Source organism: Nicotiana attenuata, chromosome 6, assembly GCF_001879085.1.
Source record: "Nicotiana attenuata strain UT chromosome 6, NIATTr2, whole genome shotgun sequence".
Taxonomy (NCBI): Eukaryota; Viridiplantae; Streptophyta; class Magnoliopsida; order Solanales; family Solanaceae; genus Nicotiana; species Nicotiana attenuata.
Window position 1 is genome coordinate 63,451,835 of NC_031994.1, and position 8,652 is coordinate 63,460,486.

Consider the following 8,652-nt stretch of genomic DNA (forward strand, 5'->3'; position numbering starts at 1 on the left):
GGGGGAAGCTTTTCTCAATAATAATAAGAGCATATGATACTATTCTTACAGCCAATCAATCAGATTTTGAACCTCGAATTTTAGAGAGTTGATATAATGATAAAGATAAACTTACATATTCCTCAATGCAACTTTAAGCTAACTGTTTACCTCGAAAAATACGAGTAACAATTAAATTTAATTTGTGGTTTTAAAGATATGTGATTTGATTCAATACCAATTAAGAATCAAGAAATATGAAATGGAAATGAAAGATAGAAGTGAATCAAACCAATATTACTTAGCAGCAATGACCACGAGACGGTGACCTCGAGGTGGCTTAGGGCAATAAGAATAATTAAGTAGGAAAATCAAAGTAAGAACAATTAAGCTAAGGGACAATTCTGATGAACAACAAGCAAAAAGTAGAGAGTATATTCTTTGCTTAGTGAAAAGATGGTGTTACAAATGATTGGGATCCCCTTTATATAAAGGGGGAACCCCAAATAAGGAATATTTCCATTTACAGTAGGGAATATTCTTGGTACAGCTGTCTAACCGCCTAGTACGGAATTGTACAATCCTATTCCGTGATTTGCGCTATGATTTTGGGGACGTGGAAGGAATCCAGCTCGTTCTGGTACAAATCCATAACGGTACTGTTTCGGGGTAGAACACGCCCGACCTCGGTATGCATCATACTTCGCCTTCGAACTCGGCTCTGGTCCCTCGAGCTCGGACCTGGCCTTACCCGGACTCGGACATCGGACGACCTCTCAAGTATATAGATCGAAGGCATTCGATCTCGACCGTATACAAATAGTCCCTGCGTTTCTTAGAGTAAGATGATAAGAAACGTTTTTGATCCTCGTTTTCCCGAAGTCTTTAGTGATGACGTCATTTCTGTGATACAAGCATTCGAAGTGACCGAAATGTCCCGTCAGTCCACTTCCCCAAAAATTGAATGCACGCCAGTAGTGGTCGGCCAATAGCGTCGCTAAACCGTCGTTGCCCTTCTATAAATATTAGGCGATTCCTCTGAGTAAAGAACTTTGCTCTTTCTTTACATCTTCCCTATCTTCATCTTTTTCTATAATCACCCATTTCCACCACCTCTTTAAGCGTCGGAAAATGCTAAGCTCTTGTAAGAAACACCGCATCCCTGTGCAACCCGTATTCTTTAGCTTACTGTCATGGCTAAAACTTCCAAAACGGTCCCAAAAAAGGATAAAGCGTCATCTTCTTCTATTTCCCGGCCGGCTAAACTGGTGGTGCCGCCTAGGGCTGCTTATCGGGCGGATTGGGCGGTTATTTACTCTTAACGGTTTGGTTTATCGGTTATCGGCTTTTAGATGTATTAATCCGCTAGCCACCCGATAAGATATCAGGCGGATTGGTATCGGTTTAGCTCTTATTGGGCGATTTATCAGCCTAATTCAATCTATATTGCACAAGACGCAATTTACCAAATTTAGCGAGGGTCCGAAATTTGCTTCGTCGTGCTTCAAATGTATGTTGATGTTGGTCAAAGAATGGGATTTCTTGCTCTTGTTTTATAACTTCTCCAATTTTCTTTAGATGTCGCTCTAATTTCTAAACAATCCAAGAACACCTGTCGAAATGGGTGCGGACTGACGTTTTCTTTTTACATGCAAGCAAGCCTACAGATGTATGTGTTAAACCCAATTTAACAGCAGATTTTACTCGTTAAACTATCTCTTGTTTGTTAAGTTTCGCTACTCGTTAAAATATATATATATATATATATAATAATATATATATATATATATATATATAATATATATATATATATATATATATATATATATATATATATATATTCTTAACGGGTTAACGGATTATCCGTTAAAAAAATTAAATAATCCGCCCAGCAAACGATTAAGCCGTTAATAAAAAAATTCAATATGTTCCCCGTCCGTTAAACCGTTAACCCGATACCAATAAGCCATTAAGCTTCGATTTCGGTTCGGTTTTCGGTTTTGGTTCGGTTTTGAACACCCCTAGTGCCGCCAACTCTTGGGGAAATCACCTCCGGCCCTTGTGTAATAAAGAAGGACTTTAGTATTGAAAATCCCCCCGACGTCCCAGGCCGATGTGAGCACGCATCTCGATATATTAGCTTGATATCGAAGAAGCTCATCAAGGATGTGAGGAAGGACTGTGGCTGGGGAGATGAGGTCGAGATTCAAATCCCGAGCCCCGAGGAAAGCATTACTACCCACGTGGAGGGGTTTTTAAGTGTTTACACTTATCCCTTCACACTGGGTCGCCTCGATCTGGTGGTGATCGACTTCAACAAAACATACGAAGTCACCCTCGGTCAGATTCACCCTTCTTTTTGGCGTATCGTGATCATGCTGCGCTTCTTTTTCGAAAAGGCTGAGGGGTTAGAATTCACCCTCAGCCACCTGATCCGATTGTATCGGCCCAGCTATTTCGAGGGCTCATCAAGTTGCAACGTCGGACAAGGAAAGCCATCTTTGCAGTACTGACGAGACCAAAGATCGAGATTGGATGAGCCGGTTCGTCAGAGTAAAAACTTCGGATGTTATCCAGGGGACAAAATGCCGTTCCCTGAGAGGTGGAACTTTAATCGTAAGTGGAGTCCTTTTCTCCGGTATCTATTCATGTTTTGCTTCTTCATCTCATAATACCTTTACCCTTCTTTTTGCAGCCACTGCCTGGGCGCCCCTCGCGGTGCCGGACCTCGAGGATTGGGTCTGAATGTTAGCGGTCACCTCTTCCTACGATGAGCGCAAATGGTGTGAATTAGCGAAGGACCAGTGGGAGGCCAAGAACCATGGTAAGTGCTTTCCCGAGTTTCAAATACTTTTCATATACTGGTGGTGTCAATTTACTCATGTTTACTTGTGGAGGCCTCGGGGATGCATCTGAGATGAGGCCGGCTCCACCCGGGGAGAAGATCAAGCCTTCGATTTCGAAATCGGAAAAGGACAATGAAAGGAAGAGGGTTTCGAAGCCCGAAGACCCTCAAGGTAAGAGAACCCCTACTCGGAGGCTGCGGAAGAGGTTTGCTCAAGCGGGCGCTGATTCGGCCCATTGTTCCCCGGGTGACGAAGAAAATGACGATGAAGAGTCAGCGCTGGTGCCTCGAGCCAGGAAACCCATCGAGGCCGCCAAGCCCTTCGTCCCAGAGACCTCATCTTGTGGTGAGAAAACTCCAAAAAAATATGTGGGCGAGGCCCCCGTGTCACCGAAGGTTGAGATTGTCCCTCCGCCTTCAACAATTATACCGGAGGGGGCGAGTGCTGAGACCCCCGAAGCTAATGAGAATGCCCCGAATGAAGAGCTTGGGGCCATGACAACAGGTCACTCCCTTTCTTTACCAACTTATTCCGAGGGGGCAATCGAGGAAGCCAACGCTCTGCGTATGCCCGATCCGAGCAAGGTCCTCGAGGAAGATCCCTTTCATGGTTGCTACGCTGGGATTGAGGATGCCAATGACCTTAACGATGCATCCACCATCTTCGAAGAGGCTCAACATCTCCTCTCCCGGGTAAGTACTTACTTTCATTATTGTAAATTTTTTCTTTCTTTTCTTTTGACTGATATATCTTCATTCCACGTGCAGGCCATCGTAAAGTTTAGAGTTGAGCTGAGCCAATGTGAGGCCGAGATCAAGAAAGTTTCGGGCGAAGAGAAGGCCCTAAGGCTTCTCTGTAGCCAAAAGGAAGAGGAGTTTAAGGATCTCCGGACCGTATTGGCCAAAGCTCAAAAAAGCGAGTCTGAGCTAGATGAGCAGGTAACTGTGATTTTAACAGAGTACAGCCTTCTTGGCCCTACTTCGGAGGCTAACACTTCGATATCTCAGCTACAGCAAAAGCTAGAGATGATTGGGCAGCTCCGGAGCGAGGTTGATCAAGTTAGAGCCGATTGTCATCAGTGGAAAATGAACATGGATCAACTTGCTGCCGATAAAGAAGATGTTACGGCCCAACTGGACTCGGCTGAAACCCAGCTCCGAGGCATTGAAGCGAAGGGCCTGGCTCAGGCCAAGAAGATCGAGGAGTTGGAGGCTGAGCTTGCTAGATCCCGGGCCGAAACTATACAGGCCAAGGCTGAAGCTGTACAGGCTAAGGCTGAAGTTGAGAAGACGAAGGTTGCGGCTGATAAATCCATTGCCATGTACTTAAGGGATGTTACGGCCATTCAAGCTGAGTTGAGGGAAGCCTCCGACCGGGGAAAGTGGAGCAATGATTTGGCTAAGTGCCAAGCCCGGAGGGAGACTCTCGAAGAAATCCATGCCCGGGGGTTCGATCTTGCCGAGGAGATAGCCGAGGCAAAGGGGCGGGAAACCAGTGCCAGGTTTCTTGTCTCTTCCGATGATGAGGACGTAGCGAGTGGCTCCGGGGACGGGGAAAGTGAAGAATATCTTCCCGAGGGAGGGGAGGCTCCCAAAGATAGAAGGTGCAGTTTCTGAAGATGACGCTTCCGGGGATGTGATCCAAAAATAGATTAGGTTTTCATTTTCTTTTCTGTGCAAGGGCTCGTCGCGGGCATTGTAAATATGTTTTGTAAAACACCCCCATAAATATAAAGTATCTTTTCACTCTATCCTTAACTTGTGTTGAATTTTATTTGTTCTTATTCGCAGAAGACTTCAATAATTCAATCAGTCTGAGTATTGATTCAGACTCAGAACATAGTAAACCCTTAGGTTTTTATTGATCGACATAATACCCTTTAGGGTTTTTTTCATCCTCGAGTCAATCTTAAATCAATTCGATATGAGCTCGGAATAACGGGACTCTTGAGTCCGAGTTGAGTGAGAGCGAGGTCTTGAACTTTATGTGGTTTGGCCCTTAAACTCTTTTAAGTTGGCTCTTAGGCTCTTTAAGTCAGCCCTTAGGCTCTTTAGGTTGGGCCGATTCGGCCTTTAAAGTGGCTATACCTTTTCTCTCTTTTCGGTTAAAATTTTTGTATGCCTTAGCATGTGTTTTTTGTACCCGTTTGGGTTTTTCGGGGGTTCGACGTATCGGAACCTTATTAGTAATTTGTTTGTGCAAACATAATTGAGTACCTCTTGAGGTTTTTTTCGAAGGCCGGCGTTATCGAAGCCCTTGGATTATTCGAGGGCTGAATTTATCGAGGCCCTCAGATTTTTTGGGGGCTGAATTTATCGAAGAACTTTATATTTTGCTTTTGCCGAGGGTAGCCTGATTTAACCGGTTTTTGCAAAGTGTTTGAAGGCCTTTAATTTATAGTGGAAGTCGGACATCTCCGAGCCGCATTATTTTGGCTGTAACCTTTATATAACCGTAGTCTTTAGTACGGTCGTAGCCTTTGGGTATGTCACTTGGACTTGTTTCCCGATAACTTTCCAAAATTGTTCGAAAATTTAGTCCCCGAGTATATTGGCCTTGGCCTTTATTTCGAGGGGGTGCCCCTTTGAGGTCTTATAAGTCCGAGTTTTCGATGACTCGGATGTACCGACTGTCGATGACAGTCCCTGAGTATTCGGGGGTGCTTTTATGCTTTGGCTATTGAGTCGTTTCCCGTAGGACTATAAGCGTAGAGTTCGTGTAACAGTAGACTTCTTTGAGACACAAAGTGTTTTTGATATTAACAAAATGCTTCTTCAAATAATTGATGCATACGTACATGCTTTGCCATCGGGGCCTGACTATTCTATATGGACACGATTCATCTGAACGTTTGGCCCATTACAAAGTTTTTTTCCTATCGAGGCCCTTTTAGGCATGAAGTATTTTCCCTGAAAATATAATCTCCGAGGATGATGCCCCCAGTATTCGAGGTTGATTGAAAAGAAACCTTGGATACTATTGAGTTCTCCTTAGGTAGAACATAGTTGTTGCCTCGTTAAAAATCTTGCCGGTAAAACCCATTTGGGACAAAATCCGATCTAAGGGAAAAAGAGTGCAACGCATGCTTTAAAACCTAAGGCCTTCGTGTAGAAATACGATGCATTCGAGATCGTATGCCCTCGATCGAAAGCATGTAATGAGTTAGTTTTAAGCTCAAATGGACAAAAGGATAAAGTTGTACCTTAGCAGTAGTACCGTTTGAGCAAAGATATGTTCCAATTGTTTGGCAGTTGTTGACTTTCCATTGTGGTGAGTTTGTAAAATCCTTTACCGACGACTCCGAGGACTCGGTACGGTCCTTCCCAATTCGGGCCAAGTTTCCCTTCATTTGGGTCTCGAGTATTGAGGGTGACTTTCCGTAAGACTAGGTCCTCGATTCCAAAATATCGAAGGTTGGTTCTTCTATTGTAGTATCTTTCGATCCTTTGCTTCTGTGCAGCCATCCGAACGAGCGTTGCTTCTCGCTTTTCGTCTAATAACTCAAGGCTGGCATTCATGGCCTTGTGATTTGACTCTTCCGATGCATGCCTAAACCTGGTGCTGGGTTCTCCAACTTCGACGGGGATGAGGGCCTCGGACCCATATACTAGAGAGAGCGGGGTGGCCCCCGTACTGGACTTTGATGTGGTCCGATATGCCCAAAGGACCTCGGGTAAAACTTCTCTCCATTTCCCCTTTGCATCGTCCAGTCTTTTCTTCAAGTTCTGAATGATAGTTTTATTTGTTGACTCGGCCTGTCCGTTTCCGGCTGGGTGGTACGGTGTCGATAAAATTCTCTTTATTTTATGCGCTTTGAGGAACTCCGTTACCTTGCTACCGATGAATTGCTTTCCGTTGTCACACACAATCTCGGCGGGTATCCCGAATCGACATATGATGTGGTCCCAGATAAAGTCAATGACGTCTTTTTCTCGGACCTTCTCGAAGGCCTGCGCTTCCACCCACTTAGAGAAATAATTAGTCATAAACAGGATAAATTTAGCTTTACCTGGGGCCGTTGGTAGAGGGCCGACTATATCCATTCCCCATTTCATGAAAGGCCACGGGGATAAGACCGAATGAAGTTGTTCTCCAGGCTGATGGATCATTGGTGCGAGTCGTTGACACTTATCACATTTTTTGACAAATTCCTTAGTATCCTTTTCCATGTTATCCCAGTAGTAACCTGCTCTGATAATTTTGCGAATCAAAGACTCGGCGCCGGAGTGATTCCCACAGGTGCCTTCATGGATTTCTCGAAGGACATAATCGGTGTCTCCTGGCCCCAAACATACTGCCAACGGCCTATCGAACGTTCTCCTATACAATGTTCCATATTCATCCAATGCAAACCTAGCAGCCTTGGCTCGTAAGGCCCTCGATTCTTTGTGGTTCGATGGGAGATTTCCATTATTCAAATAGTCAATATATTTATTCCTCCAATACCATGTTAGGCTTGTTGAATTTATCTCGACATGACCCTCTTCAACCACAGACCTTGATAATTGGACAACAGCTCCCGGGACGATGTCATTATTCAATCGAGGATCCCAGATTAGCAAGTGCGTCAGCTTCGCTATTTTGCTCTCGAGGAACATGGTCCAGAGTCCACTCCTTGATAGCGGTGTAGAGTTACCTGTAGCTTATCCAAGTACTGTTGCATTCTGTCTTCCTGAACCTCGAAGCTGTTGTTTACCTGGTTTACGACCAGTAGAGAGTCGCACTTGGCCTCGATGACTTCTGCTCCCAAGCTTTTAGCTAGCTCAAGACCTGCAATCATGGCCTCATACTCGGCCTCATTGTTAGTTAATCTTGGAGATCTGATAGATTGCCTAATAGTATCACCTGTGGGTGGTTTCAAGACAATGCCGAGCCTGGACCCCTTTACATTCGAGGCACCGTCCGTGAAAAGGGTCCATACCCCCCGATGCTGTGCCCGAGTTTAGCAGGAGTTCTTTCTCTACTTCGGGTACGAGGGTCGGCATAAAATCGGCCACGAAGTCAGCTAGGATTTTGAGACTTGATGGCCGTTCGGGGTTGATATTCGATATCGTACCCGCTAAGTTTGACGGCCCATTTGGCTAATCGGCCCGATAACTCGGGCTTATGCAAAATATTTCGAAGGGGGTAAGTGGTTAATACACATATAGGATGACATTGAAAATATGGTTTTAACTTTCGAGATGCACTTATCAATGCAAGTGCTAATTTTTCCAAGTGGGGATATCTAGTTTCAGCATCTCCTAGAGTACGACTCACGTAATAGACAGGAAATTACGTACCTTGATCTTCTCGAACCAGTACCCCACTTACCGCTATCTCCGATACTACCAAGTAGAGATAGATCCTTTCATCTATCTTCGGGGTGTGGAGCAAAGGCAGGCTTGACAGATACCGCTTTAACTCTTCTAAGGCCTGTTGGCATTCCGGGGTCCATGCAAAATCCTTCTTCTTTTTGAGCAAGGAGAAGAAATGGTGACTTTGATCTGATGACCTCGAAATGAACCGACCCAATGCAGTTATTCGACCCGTCAACCTTTGCACGGCTTTCACGCTATCCACGACCTTGATATCTTCGATGGCCTTGATTTTATCGGGGTTAATCTCGATACCTTGATTTGACACCATGAAGCCAAGGAATTTGCCCGAACCGACTCCGAAGGCACATTTCTCCGGGTTAAGATCCATGTTGTACTTCCTCAAGATTTTGAATATTTCCTGCAAATGAGCTAAATGGTCCTCTGCGCGTAGGGACTTAACCAACATGTCATTAATATAAACTTCCATTGTTATACCTATCTGTTCTTCGAACATTTTGTTAACTAAG